The 23,740-nt window shown below is 42.7% G+C and overlaps 1 protein-coding gene across 6 annotated transcripts in view; it reads right to left on the reverse strand.

Moving 5' to 3' along the window:
• Window positions 1–23,740, reverse strand: part of IMMP2L (inner mitochondrial membrane peptidase subunit 2) — an 844,357-nt gene that overhangs the window by 814,790 nt on the left and 5,827 nt on the right. The window lies entirely within an intron of this gene.

Consider the following 23,740-nt stretch of genomic DNA (forward strand, 5'->3'; position numbering starts at 1 on the left):
ACAAACTGGAGAGTTGGTCTCTGCTGGGTCCAGTGGCCCCTAGTGGCAGCCAGCAGTTCTGCAGCACCAATTCTGCAGGGAAAAATGAAATTCTATGTAGAACATTAATTCTGTGCAAATTCTGCATTGCGCAGTGGTGCAGAATTTCCCCAGGATTAATGCTGGAGAGAACTTTGGGTGAGATAAACTTCTTTAGACTGGAGGTTAACCTGTTAGTCAAGTTTAGTCTCTGAAAATCATGCTATGATTTCGTTTTATATGTAAATGGAGGTTACTTACCTGTAATTGGAAGTTTTTCCAAGATGTTTGGTCCCTAGCTGTATTCCACACATGAGCACCATGCTCCTGAATCTGAAATTTTCTTGCAAGCAGCGTCTGTTGGTCCACATGTGCACCATAGCTCTCCTTGTGCTCCAGAGGGTAGAAAGGACAGTGTGTACTGATGACTTTCCAATTCCTACTCTTATTACAAATCCAGAGAAAGAGGATGGAGTGCAGGTAGTGCAGTACAGATACAGATCACCCATCTCAAAGACCCTCCAGTTACAAGTAAGTAACCTCCATTCCTTCTACAAGTGATGGTCTCTGTGTGTATTCCACACATGGGAGATTAACAAGCAGTGGTCAAACAGGACGTGGGTGCAATAATACAGAAGTGATAGCTGACTAAAGTACTGCTATTCCCACAGCTGTATCTGCAGTAGAAGACTTAACCAAAGCATAATGTCTCATGAAGGTGAGCAAGGAGCACCAGGTAGCTGCCTACATATCTCTAGTAGCAATACGTCTCTCAGAGATGAAGTAGAGATTGTCTGTGCTCTGGTGGAATAATCACTCACCCCCTGCAAGGGAAAGATGTGAGCTGGTTGGTAGTAGAGGATAATACAGCCAGATATACATTTTGAAAGTCTCTGCACTTTATATATATCAAGATATATCCTGACCTCTTGAGCTCTCTGTTACAGAAACTAACAGTTTAGGTGCCTACTAATTCTTGTTCTTCATAGAGAAAAATCCAATGCCCTTCAGATGTCCAGAGAATGACGCATCCTCTCCATCAGAGGTATGCAGTTTAGGAAAAAATATTAGCAAGTGGATGGTTTGATTCATCATATTAAACTTAGAAACTACTTTATGGATAAACTTTGAGTGGTGCCATAGCAAGACCTTCTCTTTATGGAAGATAGTATATGGCAGGTCCACAATGAGTGCCCCAACTCACTGACTTTTCTGGCTGATGTTATGGCAATGAGAAAGGCCACTTTCATAAACAGATTAGCCACATGCTCTGTGGCCTGAGCTTTGAAAGGAGATTTAGTGAGAAACAAAAGAATGAAAGCTCATGCCCCAATGGGACCTCAATTTACTAATGCTGGAAAGGTGCTACAAAGTGCTCATGCCCTTTAAAAATGTAGCTGTAGCAGGGTGAATGGAGATCATGCAGTTATCCACTGGAGAATGAAAAGCACTGATTGCTACTAAGTGAACCTGAAGAGAACTAAAGAGAGACTCAAAGACTTAAGGGTAAATAAATATTCCAGCACAGCAGGGACCCAGCAGGATTCTGAAGATGGGCTCAGCAACGCAAGTTAAGAGGAAACGCCTCCATCTTACTGAATAACATCTCCTAGTAGACTTTCCTCCTTTGATTGAGAATGGATTGCACCATTCTGGAACATTAGCACTCTATGTCCAATATTCATCCAAATACCAGGCTTTGAGCTGCAATTCCAGACTGGGATGCTCAAAAGTATCCTTGTTTTGTGTTAGAAGGTCTGGAAATGGGCAGATTTTTAATAAGTGGCCAAGCTGAGAGCTTCAGCAGATCCATAAACCAGAACTGTCTCGGCCAGTTGGGAGCAATAAGGATGATTAGAGTTCTGTCCTGACAGATTTTCTGTAGGACCTGTAATATTAATGGAATGGGAGCAGCAGGGCATCTCACATCAAGCCCCTGCCCAGAACAACTAAGAGTATATGTTAGTTGCATATGGACAGCAACTAAGAGTATATGTGAGCAGATCGATAACTTTCACAGTAGGAGTACAAACAGTACAGAATTTTAGGTTTGGACTTGTGAATCAAGGTGAAAATGAATATGGAGTTTTAGGAGCAGGCACTATAAGAGAACTCTAGGGTGGATAAAAATCAATTTAAATAAAAAACAGGATTTTTTTAATTTAAATCAGTTTTTTTGATAAAATGCTTTTTGAGAAAAAAATCTATCTAAAGATAGTTTTAGATAAGATACATTATAGCTCAAAGATATCTCATCATCGAATAGGAATTCAAAATTCTAATTCTATAGTAGGAGGCAATATATTCATGTAATGTTTAAGAAAAATTTTGTAAATGAGTTCCAAGAGTTCATGGATTAGGGACCCCAATCTTATGGGGTTCCAGGGGCTTCTGAATCGATTTAGGTTAATCTACCCAATGGGACCTAGTGTTCAGTCTAGAAGATACCATCAGAGATGCTTAGTTTTGCAGTTCTCAAACTGTGGATTTGTCTCTCCAGAGATAACATGCTTGTTAACAGCAAAAATGTTTTAAAATAAATAAATAAATAATATATAGAGGTGAGAAATAACAGACCACAACCCTACTGTCCTCTGCAAATTTGTGTACACAGAGTTAATCCCTTACCTCTCTCTAAAAGTGCAAAGTTTCAAAAAGTTCAATGAACAGAAGATTGTTGGGGGCAGAATACATCAGGACAAGGAAAAGAAGTCTGGAGATAAATGTGAGAAGGGAGGGATAGGCAGTAGAAACAAAAGTAAAACTGTTTGAGCAGCATATTCCAGAAGTCTTGAGGTCTTTCTGAGTGTAGCCTTCATTGATTTGAGATCTCTCACTAGAACGGAAAACCTATAATGGCAGCACCCCATAAAAGAGACACAGTTTGGGAATATTTTAATGAAGTTCCTCTACCTGTGGGTAAGAGGCATGCATGCAAAATGCAAACAGTGCAAAAAAGAAATGCAAGGCCTGCTTGCCTGTACGAAACAACATCATGAGAAGTGTTTCTTCTCAGGAGAAAGCTGTGTTGAATATGATGGAAGGAACATGTCTCAACATGCAGGATCTTCAGATTGATAAACTTTTTTATTTCATACTTCTTTCTTAAGGACTGCCTGTCTTCCTTCTGGACTATTCTTCAATTCTCATGTTTGAGCAAAAAATATAGTTGTTACTCTATGGTACTATCATTTTAGATGCAGTTGTGATAAAAAATAAATAGCTGAAATAGGCAGATCTTCCTTTTATGATTTCACCTTTAAAGTAGTACTGAATGTCAGTGCATGCAATGAGTAATACTAAATGAGCGGTATGGTAATAATAATTAAATAACTGCACTGACTTATTTTGTTTAGGAGAATCCATCCTCAACATACAGGATTCTGAACACTATCCACCTTCAAGATCACCATAATTTTCTATAGTTTCAGAGTTACCTGCCAATGTTAGTGTTTCAGTCACATCATATATAGCCACAGTATATCACCTGTAGCCAAAAAAAAAAAAAAAATCTCCATCATCCAGAAACAGCCATAGATAAATTTGTCATAAGAACCATCAGATTACAAAACGAGGTAATTGATGAAAATATTGCCCAGTTTGTTTATGCAACAAACTCTCCTTTCTGTATAACTGAGAACGCATACTTCATTAATATGGTTCAGTCATTAAGACTAGGATACAGTCCACTCAACAGAGCAGATGTCGCAGGCAAATTGCTGGATAAAGTGTATAAAAAGAGGAATTGAGCAGTGTGCAAGAGGTCTAGAGGGTAAAATTATTAACTTGAGTCTTGATGGGTGGAGCAATGTCCACAATGATCCTGTTGTACGTGCTTGTGTGACAACAGAAGAAGGGAATGTCTTCCTTACAGAAACAATTGATACATCAGGAAATGCACACACAGCAGAACACTTACAAGTAGCAGCAGTAAAAGCTATAACAAACTGGGGGGGAAATTCAAATGTCTAGTACGCAGCTTGGTCACAGACAATGCTGCTAATGTATCCAAGATGAGAAGAAATTATTTAGAAGAGAGTCCGAAGCTAACATACAGTTGCAGTACTCATTTGATGAACCTCCTAGCCAAAGACTTCAGTGTTCCAGAAATAAAGGCTAATGTTGTTGAAATTGCAAAATATTTCCGTAACAACCACTTTGAAGCAGCTGCTCTGAAAAAATGGGAGTAACCAAGCTAACTCTCCCACAAGACACGCGATGGAATTCATTAGTGGATTGTTTTGAGCACTATATCAAGAACTGGCCTAATCTGATGACAGTTTGTGAAAAAAGTCATGAAAAAATAGATGGCACTGTCACAGCCAAAGTTCTCAACATTGGGCTTAAGAGAAATGTTGAACAGATTCTGAGTACCCTGAAGCCTATTTCTGTAGCCTTGAAATAGCTGTTTTATTGAGGACGCTGTTGAAATTTGGAAGAAACTGAGTGAGATCTTAAAAAGAAAAATATGCAATGACAGAGTTAAATTACAAGCATTAAAAAAATAAAACCAATGGGACAAGCACTATTCCCAGCTCATTTTCTTGCAAATATTCTCAATACTCCGTACAGGATCAAACCTTAACTGCTGAAGAAAAGGAGCTGGCTATGACATGGACATGTACATCCAGCAATCCTCCCTCCATAATGCCAACTATAATAAACTTCAGAGCTAAGGGTGAACCATTCAAGAAATATATGTTTGCTGATGATGTTTTAAAGAAAGTCACACCAGTGAACTGGTGGATATCACTTAAGCACTTGGATCCACAAGACTGTTGAAGTGGTAATCTCACTTTTAACAGTAGTAGCTTCTTCTGCCGGTGTAGAAAGAATATTTTGTTCCTTTGAACTAATTCATTCCAAATTGAAAAATCGTTTGGGACCTGAAAAAGCAGGAAAGCTTGTTTTTCTTTTCCAGATTATGAACACACAGGAAAATGAAGGTGAAGACGACTGAGTTAGCTGGAGAAGCCAATATTTTAAGTTTCTCATGATGACCTGGCTGACATAGTTGAGTTGAAATATTTTTTAGAAAAAAAAATGTATTTAACTCTTTTAGTTAAAAACAATTTTAACAAAAACAAACCTGATTTTAAAAAACTTGGATGTTTAACTAAATTAAAAAATGCATATGCTTGTTTTGCTAAAATATTACATGTTTGCTGTTGAAGAAAAAAATCCAGAATACATAATGTTGTTTTAGTTAATTTAGATGTCTGTCTGGTGATGTTCTCTTCCTAATACAGCATGGCAAGAAAATTCTCCAAATACTAATCATTAACCTGTTGAATTGGAGATAGTTCACCTCCCAATGACTTCATAAATATCTGCTTCAATTACCTTTAGTAAACGAAATAACCAAACCATCATTCATTTTCTGGCATAGCTGTAAAACTAATCTGAAAAATTTTCAAAATAAATCACTTTAAAAATGTATAGTGTGTACCTTCTAAAAATGAAACCAACATCTATCTGAGTTGTGAAGAATATGTATTAAGGTTACAACAACCAACAAGAATGCACTTTTATGTAGAAATCCATGATTAAATCAAGTCTTCCTGACTAGTGATTTAAATCAAATCCACCTGTATATAATACTGTATATGAATTTAAAACCATTACTCAAGACTAAATGTTTCATTGGTCCCAAACTGACAATTTTCAGAATTTTTATTATATATATATATATAGGAATTTCCCACAGAATGGAATTTCTGGTTCCCAACGAACTCTAATCATAACTATTTGGACACTATTTGCACAGCTTATAGAAATTTACTAGGCTTTTTACTCTAAGAGCAATGAAAGATAATTCAGTTTCCATATTAAACAGATATTTTGCAAGTCTGATGCACAAAACAACTTCTTAACATAAAAATTCAACAACAAAAGATAGCGTATCAAAATACTTATAGAAAGATTAGATTTATGATGTTTCACAACATTATCATTATCATTAAGTGATAATGGGTTTGAGCAGTTTGGGTTTTTATTAAATTTCACAGAAAAAAACTTCAGGACAATAAGAAAATACATTCTGGTAAAAAATCTCTCCATACAAATAGTCACAAGAAGTGATTAATATTAGTGAATAAAACAAAAGTTTTAGAAGAGTTTAAAATCTAATAGCCTTCTGTGATACTTTGATTTCAAAATTTCACACTGGAAAGTTCTTCTGCTTCCCAAAATACATAAAGAAGAGTTTATGTAGCTCCTGAAGCACACAAATAATTGTAGATTTTATGCCAGCAGGGAACTAGCCTAAATGTGGCTAGTGTGTCAATGGAACAGGCTAGGTATTTACCCTTCCAAAGAGTCATTCCTTGGGGCGGGGAGTAAATAAATTAGAGGACTTCAAACAATTCAACAACAAGCACATATTCTGGATCGATAACCAGCCAGAAGCACCTTGTATATATTAACAAGTCATAGCACATGAAAATGCTGCTGCAGGAACAATTATTGAATAGCAAGGGTAGACAGAAATAACCTGGAAATGTGTGCCCTTTTCACAGTGTTTACAAATTAGTCTTTTTTTTTTTAAAATGTAAAAACAAGTAATAGACAACTGATCATCATAAAACAGCAACCTTGCTAACTCGAGATTTAGTACAGAAAACTTGTTTAAAATCACAACACTGCACAGAATAGCAAGGATCAAGTGTTGGTACATAACAGGTCAAAGTACAAAGAAGTTCACATTGTGCAACTCAGAGATTAGGGCAGATGGAGCACAGCATTATCTGGACTGAAGTGTTTGGTGCACAAAAGGTCCAAGATTATAATGAGCCTCTAGTGGGTACTACAACATATGGAACAGAGATGCTATTTAGATTGCTCTCTACATATAAATGTTATTTTGATTCCCTATGCTTGCCTGCACATTAGAAGACACTGTTTATCAAGCAGCCTGCAGAATCCCATCAAGTAATATGCAGAAAGCCCCAAGTTACAATATATTTGCAAATATAAGCACTTAAAAATTACTCTCAGAAGTGCAATGGGAAGCATAGCAGTAAAAACACAGTGTTAGCAGTCATCCACAAAGAAAAGAAAATGACCCCCGATGTTCTTTTACAAGAAAACATCTGGGGGAGAAGAGGCAAGCAATCACAGCCTACACGTGAAACAACTACAAAACCAAAAATTATATCAGTTTATTTTAAACAATCTGTTTCTTCCTCTCTTCTCCACTTAAATAACTAGTTTAGGTCAAAAACAAGTGACTATATTTACATTACAAAATTCACTTTAAATAAAAGGCTACAAGGTAATGTGGTATTACACCACCGCGGGTTCGGCTCTGGGAGTAACAGTTTCAAGCTTAACAGAAAGAAAAGGAGTACTTGTGGCACCTTAGAGACTAACCAATTTATTAGAGCATAAGCTTTCGTGAGCTACAGCTCACTTCCTCAGATGCATATCGTGGAAACTGCAGCAGGCTTTATATATACACAGAGAATATGAAACAATACCTATTCCCACCCCACTGTCCTGCTGGTAATAGCTTATCTAAAGTGATCATCAGGTGGGCCATTTCCAGCACAAATCCAGGTTTTCTCACCCTCCACACCCCCACACAAATTCACTCTCCTGCTGGTGATAGCCCATCCAAAGTGACAACTCTTTACACAATGTGCATGACAATCAAGTTGGGCTATTTCCTGCACAAATCCAGGTTTTCTCACATCCCCCCCACCCCCATACACACACAAACTCACTCTCCTGCTGGTAATAGCTCATCCAAACTGACCACTCTTCAAGTTAAAATCCAAGTTAAACCAGAACATCTGGGGGGGGGGGGGTAGGAAAAAACAAGAGGAAACAGGCTACCTTGCATAATGACTTAGCCACTCCCAGTCTCTATTTAAGCCTAAATTAATAGTATCCAATTTGCAAATGAATTCCAATTCAGCAGTTTCTCGCTGGAGTCTGGATTTGAAGTTTTTTTGTTTTAAGATAGCGACCTTCATGTCTGTGATCGCGTGACCAGAGAGATTGAAGTGTTCTCCGACTGGTTTATGAATGTTATAATTCTTGACATCTGATTTGTGTCCATTTATTCTTTTACGTAGAGACTGTCCAGTTTGACCAATGTACATGGCAGAGGGGCATTGCTGGCACATGATGGCATATATCACATTGGTGGATGTGCAGGTGAACGAGCCTCTGATAGTGTGGCTGATGTTATTAGGCCCTGTGATGGTGTCCCCTGAATAGATATGTGGGCACAATTGGCAACAGGCTTTGTTGCAAGGATAAGTTCCTGGATTAGTGGTTCTGTTGTGTGGTATGTGGTTGTTGGTGAGTATTTGCTTCAGGTTGCGGGGCTGTCTGTAGGCAAGGACTGGCCTGTCTCCCAAGATTTGTGAGAGTGTTGGGTCATCCTTTAGGATAGGTTGTAGATCCTTAATAATGCGTTGGAGGGGTTTTAGTTGGGGGCTGAAGGTGACGGCTAGTGGCGTTCTGTTATTTTCTTTGTTAGGCCTGTCCTGTAGTAGGTAACTTCTGGGAACTCTTCTGGCTCTATCAATCTGTTTCTTTACTTCTGCGGGTGGGTATTGTAGTTGTAAGAAAGCTTGACAGAGATCTTGTAGGTGTTTGTCTCTGTCTGAGGGGTTGGAGCAAATGCGGTTGTATCGCAGAGCTTGGCTGTAGACAATGGATCATGTGGTGTGGTCAGGGTGAAAGCTGGAGGCATGCAGGTAGGAATAGCGGACAGTAGGTTTCCGGTATAGGGTGGTGTTTATGTGACCATTGTTTATTAGCACTGTAGTGTCCAGGAAGTGGATCTCTTGTGTGGACTGGACCAGGCTGAGGTTGGTGGTGGGATGGAAATTGTTGAAATCATGGTGGAATTCCTCAAGGGCTTCTTTTCCATGGGTCCAGATGATGAAGATGTCATCAATATAGCGCAAGTAGAGTAGGGGCTTTAGGGGACGAGAGCTGAGGAAGCGTTGTTCTAAATCAGCCATAAAAATGTTGGCATACTGTGGGGCCATGTGGGTACCCATAGCAGTGCCGCTGATCTGAAGGTATACATTGTCCCCAAATGTGAAGTAGTTATGGGTAAGGACAAAGTCACAAAGTTCAGCCACCAGGTTAGCCGTGACATTATCGGGGATAGTGTTCTTGACGGCTTGTAGTCCATCTTTGTGTGGAATGTTGGTGTAGAGGGCTTCTACATCCATAGTGGCCAGGATGGTGTTATCAGGAAGATCACCGATGGATTGAAGTTTCCTCAGGAAGTCAGTAGTGTCTCGAAGGTAGCTGGGAGTGCTGGTAGCGTAGGGCCTGAGAAGGGAGTCTACATAGCCAGACAATCCTGCTGTCAGGATGCCAATGCCTGAGATGATGGGGCGCCCAGGATTTCCAGGTTTATGGATCTTGGGTAGTAGATAGAATATCCCAGGTCGGGGTTCCAGGGGTGTGTCTGTGCGGATTTGATCTTGTGCTTTTTCAGGAAGTTTCTTGAGCAAATGCTGTAGTTGCTTTTGGTAACTCTCAGTGGGATCAGAGGGTAATGGCTTGTAGAAACTTGTAGAAACCTATTACCAGCAGGACAGTGGGGTGGGAATAGGTATTGTTTCATATTCTCTGTGTATATATAAAGCCTGCTGCAGTTTCCACGATATGCATCTGAGGAAGTGAGCTGTAGCTCACGAAAGCTTATGCTCTAATAAATTGGTTAGTCTCTAAGGTGCCACAAGTACTCCTTTTCTTTTTGCGAATACAGACTAACACGGCTGTTACTCTGAAGCTTAACAGAGTGAAAGTTCATCTAAATCTAAAGCAAGTAGGAGAGTAGGTCTACACTTGCCAGTTTTAGCACAAAAAGTCAGATTTCTATGCAAAAACTATGCTAGCATCTTCACTGGAAATCCATATTTTACGCTGAAACTACTGAGTTTCAGCGCAAAAATAAAACCACCCCAACGAGAGTCTTTTTGCACTGATGCTTTTGTGCTGATGTGCCAGTGAAGACTCTTGGTTGCTTTTACAGGTCTAATTGCCCTCTGGAGCTGTCCCACAATGCAGAGCGGGAGTGGCTACTCTTTAAAACTCAGCAGTCCTGCCTGCACGTATGCGCCCCCCCTCCCCTTTAGCTCCTTTCTGACAGCCGGTGCTGTCACTGCTCCAGGACACAAAACAAATCATTATTGTGGAATGCTCCGGCTGCCTCCCACAATACAAACAGAGGTAGGCAGACAGAATGTGCTGCGCAGAATTAGGGAGGGAGGTGGGGACTGAGGTCAGGGTCTCCCTCTCCTTCTGCCTCAGGACTGGTTGCTTCTGGCGGCTGTCACACACTTATATCCACCCCTGCCACAATAATGATTTGCTTTGTATCCTGAGCAGTGCATAATGGGATAGCTACCATAGTGCACTCCTCTCATCCGCTGTGCAAGTGCTGCATATGTAAACACGCTCTGATGCCTGTGAACACAAACCAGTATTTTTCTTTTAGCACTTTCCTGGCACCGACAAAACTGTCAGCGAAAAAACTCTGCAAGTGTAGACATAGACTTAGAGTCTCTAGGAACACAAGGACCAAGGGAGTGACGACCACATATATTCACAAGTAGAAGGTTTAGTCTCCTTTACAAGTTTTATTAAAGTTACAATTAAAGTTATGAATACCCAAGCACATAGAAATTCTCTACATACCTATGCACAAGTTACAAATATAAATATACTCACATCCTTAACAGTAGTGTTAGGGTCTGATGGGTCTCTCATGGTTTGATCATCAGTAGACGGATGGTTCCTGCTGGAGTTTCCTATAGGGAGCTCAATATTCCCACTCTGGGTACCCTCTTTTATAATGTAATTCTGACTATACCCGATTAGCATTTCTGCACTTGGTGCACTTTGCAGTTAGGGTATGTGTTCGAAAAATGTGATTACCAGGTATCTTGTAATTACTTTTACTGTTAATTTTTCTGCAGTATCACCCATTGGTACATCTCTTCCCGTAATCTTAGGGCATCAGGTTATTCTTTGGTCACTTCCTTATGTCAAGCATTTCTTAGCTCCAAGACCTAGTATGGCTAAGCTAAAATCTTTCTGCCTGTTGGCCTTGCATTTCATCCCCACGTACTTAGAAGGAATAATCATGCATTAGATATCTAACTAATGATCAATTTCATACTTCTATAATCCTACAATTTAACTCTGTGTAACATACGATTATATATGACATTACATGTTAGTTAATTATAATCACACAATAAATGAATAATAAACTAAAATCATTGGCTACAACCTTATCTCCACAAACCAATTAAATGTCTGGTTTTTGGTCAGTTTATCAGAAGAAAAATAATTTTGTGCGCGTCAATGTCACTGTGGAAGCATCCACATCTATGTGATTTGCAAGGAAAACAGGGAAAGATTTCAAAATACAAAAGTACAACAGAAAAGAAAGTGAGCTTGGTTTTGCTACATGCTGTGAAATATAAAATCAAGTGGAAAACAGAAGTTTTCTGCTTTAAGTATGACTGGTCCAACTTGCAAAACTAGTTAATTGCTATTCTAGCAGCTGTAATGAATGAGATAAAGCTAATTGTTAACCAGTTACCTTAAAAGAAAAATTGTGTGGCCTCTTTACATCCTTGTGCCTTTTTTGTCATCTTTCAAAGGCGCTTTAAGGCCACAAGGGACAACTATGATCATGTAGTCTGACCACAAGCATCTTCAATATTTTGCATTGTGCAGGTCAGTGGTGGGCAACCTGTGGCCTGTCATGGTAATCTGCTTGTGGGTTGCCAGACAGTTTGTTTACATTTGCCCCGCCACCCACAGCTCCCATTGGCTGGGAACGACAACCCGTGGCCGCTGGGAGCTGCGGGCAGCCAGGCAAATGGAAACAAACTGTCCGGCGGCCGACCAGGGGATTACCCTGATGGGCTGCGTGACACCCACAGGCCACAGGTTGCCCACCACTGGTGTAGGTGCATGCATACAGATTTAACAATTATTGTCTCATTTATGAGAAGGTGCATATCTGAGGCACACAGAAGCTATATATATAGGCAGGCCGAGGGACTACTGGCCGCCGCTTCCAGTGGCTCCCATTGGCCTGGAGCAGCGAACCACGGCCACTGGGAGCTGCGATCGGCCAAACCTGTGGACATGGCAGGTAAACAAACCAGCTCGGCCCGCCGGGGGCTTTCCCTGCACAAGCGGCAGAACAAGTTTGGGAACCACTGCTCTACAGAGATCCCCTTGAGAGGGGAAGGAAGACTTGGTCCATTCAGGAGGCTGAACTGTGCCTACTGAGCTCTATGGAGCAACAAAAACTGTGGGGTATTTCCCCTTTCCATCTCCCATACTGGCCTGTGATGAAAGTAACTCAATAGGCTGTGACTCTTGCCACTACACTGTGAAAGGAAGGTCACATTGGGGCCTTAGTGAGTTTCTGAGGCCCCTGGATCCACCAGGAAGTGAGGGACCCACACTTAAAGGCTCGGAACTTTGTCACTATATATTAGTTCTACATAAGTTTTCATTTGGGAGTGTTTTCTAGTTCCAAAAGGAGGCCTATTAATCTTTTTCCTCCTATAGTTTTCCCCCTACTATTCTTCTACCATACCAATTTATCTAATGGCACGTGTGCGGGGCATGATGCTGATACAGAATAATTCAGGAATACTGCTCTGTATTAATGTATGAGTACTGTGTGTGACTGGCTTATGGGAATGTTTACTGTATAATAATACAGGGTTATTTTACTGCATGCGTTAGCTTAGTTTAACAACAGGGCTATCAGGAAACAAGCAGGAACACAACACGATGGGTTCAGATAAAACACCTCCTAGTAAATGGGTCAGAAGGTTAAGAAATAATACCTGGGCTTCCAGCTGTGAAAATACGACTTTTTGGTTCCAACCCAAAGTTACACAGCTGTTTTGCCAATGCTGGGAGTGGACTTGATACTGTCAAAAAGTAAGTTGACGGGGCAAAAGGGACAAGAGCAGCTGTCAATGAGCTACTCACAAGGGGCAGAGTAACACATGCAGGCCCTGCGGAGTGGGTCTGAAGCAGCTGGGCCTTCCTAAGCTTTCAGGGGATGGTAAACCTCAGGTAAAATAGTCATGAGCATACACTGTTTAGTTGTTTTTAAATCCTTTTCTGTGTTCTTACTGCTAAGATTGAACAACACTTTTTTTTTTAAAAGAAAGCTACCTGGTCACTGTATTAACTCCTGATCACAGCTCCCAGAGGGAGGTCTTGCAAGTACCAAGCCCAGCTGGTTCTGCTGGGAAAATCACAGTTGGTACACAGGGTGCTATAGCAGGAGACCAAGTCTCTTCTAGATGGAATCCCATGATTCTCCCAAAGATAGGTTAAGGCTATAGGCCTAACACCTGACAGGAGGTGCATTTAGAAGCACCAGAGAGGGATTCAAGGTGCAGCTAGCCCTGAAATTGTTTCAGCAGAATTCTTAAAGTCCATCTATGGAACATTATAAACATTCACTGGTGCAGCAAACAGAAGTCACCAGCCACCTTAAGGACTCAATATGGTCTAATCCAGGGGTCGGCAACCTTTTAGAAGTGGTGTGCTGAGTCTTCATTTATTCACTTTAAGGTTTCACGTGCCAATACTACATTTTAACGTTTTTTAGAAAGTCTCTCTCTATAAGTCTATATATTATATAACTAAACTATTGTTGTATGTAAACAAGGTTTTCAAAATGTTTAAGAAGCTTCATTTAAAATTAAATTAAAATGCTGATCTTACACCGCCAGCCCGCTGCTGACCTGGGGTTCCATTCACCCAGGCCAGCAGTGGGCTGAGCGGGGCCTGCAGCCGGGACCCCAGCTGGCAAGGGGCCAGCAGCTAGAACCCCAGACCAGCAGCCAGAACCCCAGACCGGCAGCGGGCTGAGCAGGCCTGGTGGCCGGGACCCCAGACCAGCAGTGGGCTGAGCAGCTCAGCCCACTACCGGTCTGGGGTTCCATCTGCTGGCTCCCAGCTGCTGGCCCCGCTCAGCCCGCTGCCAGGTGGGGTCCCGGCCCTGTCCACATAGAGTAGGTTCCTACTTTCTCCCTGGTTCTGGCTCATTCTCGTCCTCTCTCTGCACTGAGATGAGTGTGGGAGTGCACTGAGAACAAGGCTGGGGGTGAAGGAGCAGGTTGGGGTGCAGGGTCTGGCCAGGAGCTAGAACAGGGGAGGGGGCTCAGGGTTGGGGCAGGAGGTTTGGGTGTAGAGCGCTTACCTGGGCAGCTCCCATTTGGTGCAAGGGGTGCAGGTGAGAATGTCGGTGTGTGCAGGAGCTCCCATTTGGTACTCAGGGTGGGGGTGGGGATGTGGATGTGGGGGTGGAAGAGTCAGGGCACGGGGTGGGGGGGGGGCTGGGTATGTGGGGGGTGCCAGAGTCAGGGCCAGGGCGTGTGGGGGTCAGGGCAGAGGGCTGGGGTGTGTGTGTGCAGGAGCTCCCGTTTGGTGCTCAGGGTGGGAATAAGGGGGGTGTAGGAGTCAGGGCAGGGGGCTCGGAGTGTGTGAGGAGGGTGCGGGAGACAGGCGGGGGGTTCCAGGTATGTGGGGGGGGGTGCCAGAGTCAGGGCTGGGGTTGTGGGGGGGTGCAGGGATCAGGGCACAGGGCTAGGGTGTGAGGGGAGGTGCAGGGGTGAGGGCAGAGGGCTGGGTGTATGAGGGAGGTGCAGGGGTCAGGGCAGAGGGCTGTGGAGTATGGGGGGTTCAGGGTCAGGGCAGAGGGCTGTGGGTATGGACTGGGGTCATGGGGGTGTTCCCAGTCACCTGCCCTGAGTGGCTCACAGCAGGGGGCTGGAGGGGATATGCCCATTCCACCCCCTTCCCCAACATTGCCGGAGCAGAGAAAGCGAGCGCGCTGCGGCTCCACTTTTCCCTCTCCCCTCAGTAGCCGTCAGCTGATCGGCCGCAGGGAGGGAGAGGAGGAGGGGTAGGAACCCAGCACACTGTGGGAAGAGGCGGGGAGGGGGAAGCTTGCCTGCCCTGCAAGGAGAGAGCAGTGGGCGGGGGCGGAAAAGAGTGGGCCGGGCAGGATTTTTAATTGCACACTGCTGTCCCCAGCAGACTGCCATTAAAAATTGGCATGCGTGCCATAGGTTGCTGACCCCCGGTCTAATCTCACAAAGAAAAAACTTTTACCTTTTTTTACCTTGTGGTTCTGACTTCCCAATATCCTGACCCAGCCAATTCTTGACTCCTGTCTCATGAATGCAGACTCTGGCTCTAATCAGTAGGTCTCGCTGCCCACAAACTGGTTGTGGCAGTGTGCCTAAGTTGATGAAACTTAGGCGTTCCCTATAATGGTATGTCTACACTGCAATTCAAATCCCACAGCTGGCCCACACTAGCTGACTCTGGCTTGTAGGACTTAGGCTAAGGGGCTATTTAGTTGCCGTATAGATGTTCAGACTTCGGCTGGAGCCCGGGCCCTAAGACCCTTTGAGGTGGGAGGGTCCCAGAGCTCAGGCTGCGGTCTCAGGCCCAACACCACCACCACATAAACAGCCCCATAAGCAGCGAAAACCATAAACAGCCCTGTAATGATGCATGACTCACCCCTGGGGTGCCTCCTGATGGCTGTCTGCAAATTAGCTAGTTTTCCAGCTCCGGAGCACCCTCTGCAGGCCAATGTCGTCGCCGCTGCTGGCCCCCGTGTCCCTTCCGGACCCCGGTGCTACTTTGTCTGGGGGTTCTGCCCCAGCAGTACCCCCTCAGCCTCTGGGTCTCCCCTCCCCAGGGAACCGCCAACCCCCTAATCCCACCTTGCCTCAGTGCCTACTGCCAATCATTTAGCCCCCGCTCACTGGGGCCGACTGCAGCATGTAATGGCCACTCATCTTTGGCGGGGCGGGAAGGGGGAGGGTGTAGGACCTGCTTCCTCTGCCTAGCCCCGGGCTGCCCCAGAACCTGGTTTAGGCTCCACACAAGGCCCTGCAGCCTGGGGGGTTGTCAGGCTGGAGCTCCCCAGCCCCTCTTGCCTTTCCCCCAGGTCCCTGCTCAGCTCCCAGGCAGTCAGGTCCTTCCCTCTCAAAAGCTAGAGAGAGTGTCTTAAGCTTCGCTCACTGGCCTTTTATAGGGCCAGCTACAACCTAATTGGGGAGTGGCCCCAGCTGTGGCTGCCTTTCCAATCAGCCTTTGCTTCTCATTCTCCAGGGGAAGCCCTTTCCCAGGCTGGTTTTAACCCTTTCTGGTCTGCAGCAAGCCCCTTAACCAGAGTCAGTTGCCATGGGCCAGCTGCAGATGTCTAACGGCAGTGTAGACATATCCATAGAGAACTGAGCTCTAAGCCTACTTCTGTTAGAAAGGATCTTGTGCAACCACTCAGTTATGCCTTCTGTAAAAAGAGATGAAGCTGATACTTGCCTTCCTCCTAGAGGAAGAGCATGAAGCCTTACTCAATAATAAGGGCTATAATAGTTCTGTGCACTTTAACACCAGTCAGCAGAAGAGGTTAATCTAAAACTCATGGGGTGAAATCTTGGTCCTATTACCAAAACTCCCACTGACTACACTCATAATTTGACTCCCAGAGAGTGCACTTTCCCCTGGGCCATTTTGATAAGAAGATGAGCAGAGAACACAGCAGCCAACCAGCCACCATTTTGTCTCTGTCTAAAGGTTCTGTTTGGCTGCTTCAGAACAATGCAGAAGGCTCAGTGGACCATGATGGTATGTTCCATGCAATTGAAACGTTCACAAAATTAAGGCATAAGCCTTTGTATGTTCTACTGTACACTTGCAAATAGTGATTTTTATAGTTTGTAACAACCAAATTTGGACATAGACTTTCCTGAGAACAAATTTAGGCAAATCCAAAACAAAACAAAAGCCAAATAGTGAATACTTCCCATTTACCTTTGCTTAAATAAAAATATGTAAATATTCATGAAGCATCAATAATCCTTGTTAAAAAGAAAATGAAAGACTGCCAACTCAAAACATGGAAATCTCTGAATCAGACTTTTCCAGCACATTTTGCAACAAGGAACAAATCTTCACATAACGTGAGAGGGATAGGAAGTTTCTGAATTCTCCTGGGTTTATGGACAATTAATATTTGAGAATATTAAAGCAAGCCTCTCTCCTGTGCAAGTGGCCTACAGGGATCAATGTGTATGACAATTTAATGACTTAGTAAATGTTGTTACATTTATTTTAAAAATTGTACCAAAGGAAGAAAACAATGAATGACGCTTAAGTTAGATCATCACAGAATATCAGGGTTGGAAGGGACCTCAGGAGGTCATGTACTCCAACCTCCTGCTCAAAGCAGGACCAATCCCCAGCTAAATCATCCCAGCCAAGGCTTTGTCAAGCCTGACCTTAAAAACCTCAAAGGAAGGAGATTCCACCACCTCCCTGGGTAACGCATTCCAGTGCTTCACCACCTTCCGAGTGAAAAAGTTTTTCCGAATATCCAACCTAAACCTCCCCCACTGCAACTTGAGATCATTACTCCTCGTTCTGTCATCTGCTACCACTCAGAACAGTCTAGATCCATCCTCTTTGGAACCCCCTTTCAGGTAGTTGAAAGCAGTTATCAAATCCCCCCCTCATTCTTCTCTTCTGCAGACTAAACAATCCCAGTTCCCTCAGCCTCTCCTCATAAGTCATGTGTTCCAGTCCCCGAATCATTTTTGTTGCCCTCCACTGGACGCTTTCCAATTTTTCCACATCCTTCTTGCAGCATGGGGCCCAAAACTGGACACAGTACTCCAGATGAGGCCTTACCAATGTTAAATAGAGGGGAACGATCACGTCCCTCGATCTGCTGGAAATGCCCCTACTTATACATCCCAAAATGCCGTTAGCCTTCTTGACAACAAGGGCACACTGTTGACTCATATCCAGCTTCTCGTCCACTGTAACCCTTAGGTCCTTTTCTGCAGAACTGCTGCCGAGCCATTCAGTCCCTAGTCTGTAGTGGTGCATGGGATTCTTCTGACCTAAGTGCAGGACTCTGCACTTGTCCTTGTTAAACCTCATCAGATTTCTTTTGGCCCAATCCTCTAATTTGTCTAGGTCCTTCTGTATCCTATCCCTACCCTCCAGCGTATCTACCTCTCCTCCCAGTTTAGTGTCATCTGCAAACTTGCTGAGGGTGCAATCCACGCCATCCTCTATCATTAATGAAAATATTGAACAAAACCGGCCCCAGGGAACTCCACTTGATACCGACTGCCAACTAGGCATGGAGCCATTGATCACTATACATTGAGCCTGACGATCTAGCCCGCTTTCGATCCACCTTACAGTCCATTCATTCAGTCCATACTTCTTTAACAGGGTATGCCAAGTTAGATGGCACTTTCCATTTGCAGAGCGTTTACAAAAATTAACTAGTCCTCCCAGAATCTCTGTAAAGAAGGAGTTTGGGCTTTTTAAATTTTTATCAACATTTCACAAGGGATAAACTTGAGGAATATACAAGACCAAAGACAGAATCAGAATAAAGTCACTAAAACATATTTTTCATGCACCTCGCAACAAGATATCAAGGTACAAATTATTACTGTACATTATTTGCTAATGATGCCAAATTGACTGTCATAATATGGAACTCAGTGTTTCTACAGATTAGTTTCTTAAGTCATATGATTGTATCAAATTTTGATTTTTTTTTAAATATTTCCTTTACCGTGACTTATTAATTTTATCCTTGAACATTAGCGGGCACTATGAGATTGCAATAGCAACCGCAGTGCATTCTGCATAGCGGTATTTGCTGCCATATTGATTTTGAATCTGACATTCATGGCAAGACGCATGCTTTGCCAGTTGCCATATCCATTTCTTGACACTGAAGGATAAATGTACCTTGCTCAAGCCTAATAATTAGTAGTAAATATTCTTTGGGAAAGGTATGATACTAACTTTGGAGAAAAACACATAAGAGAATTAAAGTGTCCAGAAGTTATGTTCCTGACATTAGAAGGAAGGCAAGAGCAAAGCGCTGTTGTTATTTTTCATTTGTAAATATGTTAGATGGATGGCAAGCACTACTTTCACAAAGCAAAAGATACATTATCCTACTTCATAACATGGGAGACGCCATATTCTCCTTCATATTGAAGGATCAAAACAACAGATCAGTGAGATGCCAGTTAGAAGTATTTGATCTCTTTGGTTCAGATGGCAGAATATTGTGCATTTTTTTGTGGAAATATATATAACTGTTAGAACCACACAATTTTCCAAATATTTTAGATCCTCTAACGTGTATGCCAATCTATTCAAATTGACTATATTTTCCTCAACTGATGGCACAGTCTTTTTTTTTTAAATAAACAAATTGTAAAACAAAGAAATACATGTCTGTACATCCAAGAATATTTACTCTGCAATGACTGAAATGAAGCTGTTTGATAACTAATTAACAGGAGGTTTCATTGTTCAATTTATCTAATCATTATAATTCCTAGTACGTATCCCATGGAAATATATATTATCAATTAATTTAGTTCTTGTAGCGTTTAGAAAATTGACCTTCACATTTTGATAAATTTATCTTCAATACAAAGGAAGCAATTGCTTAGAAACTGAAGACTCATCAGTTCCTGCCAAGTTTTCAAAACTTGGGGGGTGGGGGAGGGGTAGAATCTAAACAGCCTCTATAAACATCAGTTAGTAGGGAAATGTAGTTTTCAGACATTAATTAGAATTGTCACTATGCTTAATAGGTCCTGAATGAACTCATAATGCAATGGTGTCTGACATACTTTTTAAGATGAAAGCCCACTGCTGAACCAAAGGCAAATTAGGAGATATGGGTATTTCAGAAACCATTTGAAACCTCTTGCACATGAACCCCAGGGTCCTCACCAAACATCCCAAATCAAAATTCCAATTATGCTCAGAACAAAGGAATACTCTGTAGCTAGTTACTAGTTTTATCATTAAAAGACAATTTGACTATGAAGAGTTTATTTTTTTTCATAACTGTTCATATACTGCACAATGCTTAACAGAGCTGGATATTTCTCACTTCTGTATACACTATGTATACAGTATACAATAATTTCTCCAACAGAATATTGTAAATTTCTTTAAATAACCACATAAAATTATGCAAAATGATTGAACATTTAAAAATTGAGTAAAATAACTTAAAAGACTGAAAATCTGATCATAATGGTAGTAGTTATGTTGTTTAGTTTTAAAGAATTACAGATGTTGGAGCAGGCTGGAGCAGCAAAGATAATTCCAAAGCCTCTCATATCAATCATTCTGCTAATTTATTCTGAAAATCCCTGTGAGGTTTCTTCTCATCTTATTTTGCAAGTCTCTTTTATTCAAAGTCTAATTTAGGGGTCTCAAACTCAATTTACTTTAGGGCCAGTGCCAGTCCTCAAATCCTCCCAGGGGGCCAATAATGTCACTAAAGATGGTGTTCAGAAAAGAAACAGTTTATACTGTATTTTTTATTTGGAATTTCTTAGAAATACTAAAACTGTTATACAACTTTATACAATTATTCACCTGCCAGAGAGTTTTTAGTGTTTGCCAGACACCTGACAACACTTCAGTTCTGTCACTTTGTTGATGTTTGGCCTCAGTGACTGAACAGTTAAAGCTTCAGGATTGCTGCAAGGTGTGCATCAGACAGTTGTGTTCAATATTTTGACTTGTTTATATTCATTGTGGAAAAAAGTTTCTCACAAATGTAAGTACTGGCAAACAAGGACATGATTTTTCTGAAGGTTTTGCAAAGATTTGGGAAAGATGGTGGTAGCTGTCTGAAGAAAACGGTGACATCCTTGGTTTCTCTGAACTTAATCTTTAAAGATCTGTTGCGCTGCATATCAATGAGTTCCATTTGTAAATCACATGGTGCTGTTTTCACATCAACAGAAAATGGATTAGCAAACATAGAGAAGCTTTCTTCGTGCTTTCTGACATCTGCAAACTGCTGATCAAATTCTTGTAAAAGCAGGTCAAGCTTAGTCGTGTATTCAGAACCACTGAACTGTATTTCAGAGCCGAGCTCTTCCACAAGTGACTTGCATACTGGGAAATGAGTGAGAGTCCCCCAAGAAATCTGATTTTTCCACAATTTTAGTTTAGTTGTGAATGCTCTCACATCATCATACACTGCTGTCCCCAGCTGTCCCGGACCTTGCAGCTTCAGGTTTAGCATATTCATCTCTTGTTACGTCAACAAAGAAAGCAAGATCTGTCATCCATTTGTGATCTTCAAATTGTGGTACAGGCATTTTAATTTCTTCCATGAATCTTTTCACCTCTGTTTTCAATTCAAAGAATCTCTTTAAAGTAGAACCCCTGCTTAGCCAGCGCACCTCAGTGAAGCAGAGCAAATCACTGCATTTAGATTCAATTTCTTCCAAGAAAACACAAAACTGTCTGTGCTGCAAGCAACTTGAGCAAATGTAATACACACATTTCGCAACAACTGACATGACATTGTCAAACTTCAAAGATTTACTGCATAGTGCTTGTTGGTGAAGGATGCAGTGTAATGCTATTTGTTGTTCATCATTTTGCTCGGCCATCTTTCTTTGTACTAGTGCCACCAATCTGTCTTTTTGACCAATGATTGCTGGGGCCTCATCAGGGGTCAAGCCTGCTAACAAGTGCCATGACAGACCATATTGTGCCAGTGCTTCTGTGAGGCAGTGAAAAATTTTACTGGCCATTGTTCTACCACACATTGTTGGCAAGCTGAGCAATTCTTCAGTTACTGCAACGTTTTCATCAACGCCTCTCACAAATATGGCAAGCTGCACACTGTCAACAAAACCGGTACTCTCATTAATTGAGATTGAATATGCGTGGAAAGCTGTGCTTTTCTCGAGGAGCTGCCCATCAATATCTTTAGAGAGCTCAAGAATACGCTCTGCTACTTGTATTTGGAGATAGGAGAGATGTTTTTAGCAATATCAGCCTATTGGGATATACAATCTCACTGACTTTAAGAAAGAACTGTTTAATAAATTCACCATCAGTAAATGGCTTCCCACACTTAGCAATCATTTCACTCATGACCTAGCTTGCCAAAACTGCTGACTCTCTTTTCTCGCCTTCTGAAAAAGCCACTGCTGCTTTGCTAATTCTTTTTTCAATTGTAAAACCATCTTCTCTCTCTCTTCTCCCTGATATTTATCATATTGCTCTGCATGTTTCGTTGTGTAATGTCGTTTGATACTGTAGTCTTTTAAAACAGCAACTTTGTTTTTGCAGATCAGGCATGAGGCAGTCTGTACTCAATGACAAAGTAATCAACAGTCCACTTATTTTGGAACTGGCCGTGTCCGTCGTCAATTTTCCTTTTTTTAGGTTGAGACATCTCTCTGTAAGGCTGTTTACAAGCAGAGTGTGTGTGTGTGTGTGTGAGAGAGAGAGACAGACACGGGGGGGAGGGTATTATTATTCGTGGGACAGCAGGGGAACTGAGGCCTTGCCCAAGGTCACACAAGACATCACTGGCAAAGGCAACGCCAAGAATAGAAACCTGGTCTCTCAGTGACCACCAAGCACCATCCTACCATAAGGCAGCTCATGCTCCACTTTCCACACTACATGCCCTGCTGACAGAAGGACCTTGCTGGGCTGAGCCTCCTTGGGCACAAAAGCGGCTGAGGAGGAGGCACAGTCATGGTCTGCCCACTGGTCAGATGCAGGGGGCGAGAAGCATGGCTACTATCCTAATGAGATGGGGCAGTGGGTGGTTCTGACCCTCCCTGTGTGTTTGGGATTATGCTCCCATCAGGTTCAGTGCCCTCTGGTGCTCCTGGTAAGATGGCCCTCTCCTACACAACCTACCAACATTACATGGGACACTGGGTAAAAAAGTAAATAAAGGGCCCCATTTCATTACACAGACCTGCAGCGCCAACAGCTAGAAAGAACCTAATTCCTTTCTTCTTATCTTCACCTTATCCCACTGGCCACGGAGTTAGTGCTCGGGGAGGGGGAACGGAGGCAGCATGCCCCCTTGAGCTGTCATTGGAGCCTCACAAGTCACGCCACCTCCCAGCCTGTTTCCCACCCTTTTCCCTCGCTCCCTTGGCCTCATGCCACCACAGCTGACTCTGCCCAGCAACTAATGATGGTATCTCTGTCCCTCTCCCCCAGCCAATGAGAGCTGCAAGGGGCGGAGCCTGCAGCAGACAGAGCCAGCAGCATGGCTGCATGGGTCCCTCCTCTACGGCTGTGCCAGCAACAGCAGGGATAGGGAACCGCTTGCAGGGAGCTGAGCTGCCCGAGGTGAATGGCCCCCAGGGCACAGACCTCAAAAGTTTTATGAATGACACATTGACAAGTGCAACCCCTAGGAGGGTCCTAGGAGCAGCAGGATGGAGCAACATTGTCGGGAGGGGCATGTGAATCTCTCCTGCCCACTCCCGTCCCACCTCGGCTGGCAGCCATGAGGGTCGCATGAAAGAACTTTTTTAAAAAGTTTCTCCACACAGACTTTGCTGACAGCTTGTGCCACACACTCTCAAAGAAACTGCAGAACCACCTGATCAACATCCTATATAGCAAACACGGAAAGATTAAGAATAAGCTCTGGATACTCTCATAACAAAACAACCTTCCACACAAACTTCCTCCTGGCCGGACTTTACAAAAACTAGACAAGCCATTTACAACACACACTTTGATTCTCTACAAAAGAAAAAGGACACAAAACTATCTAAACTACTACATGCCACAAGGGGCCAAAACAGTGGATCCCTTAACCCACCCAGCAATATTGTTA

This window comes from Lepidochelys olivacea, assembly GCF_965140295.1.
Source record: "Lepidochelys olivacea isolate rLepOli2 genome assembly, chromosome: 1".
NCBI classification, from domain to species: domain Eukaryota; kingdom Metazoa; phylum Chordata; order Testudines; family Cheloniidae; genus Lepidochelys; species Lepidochelys olivacea.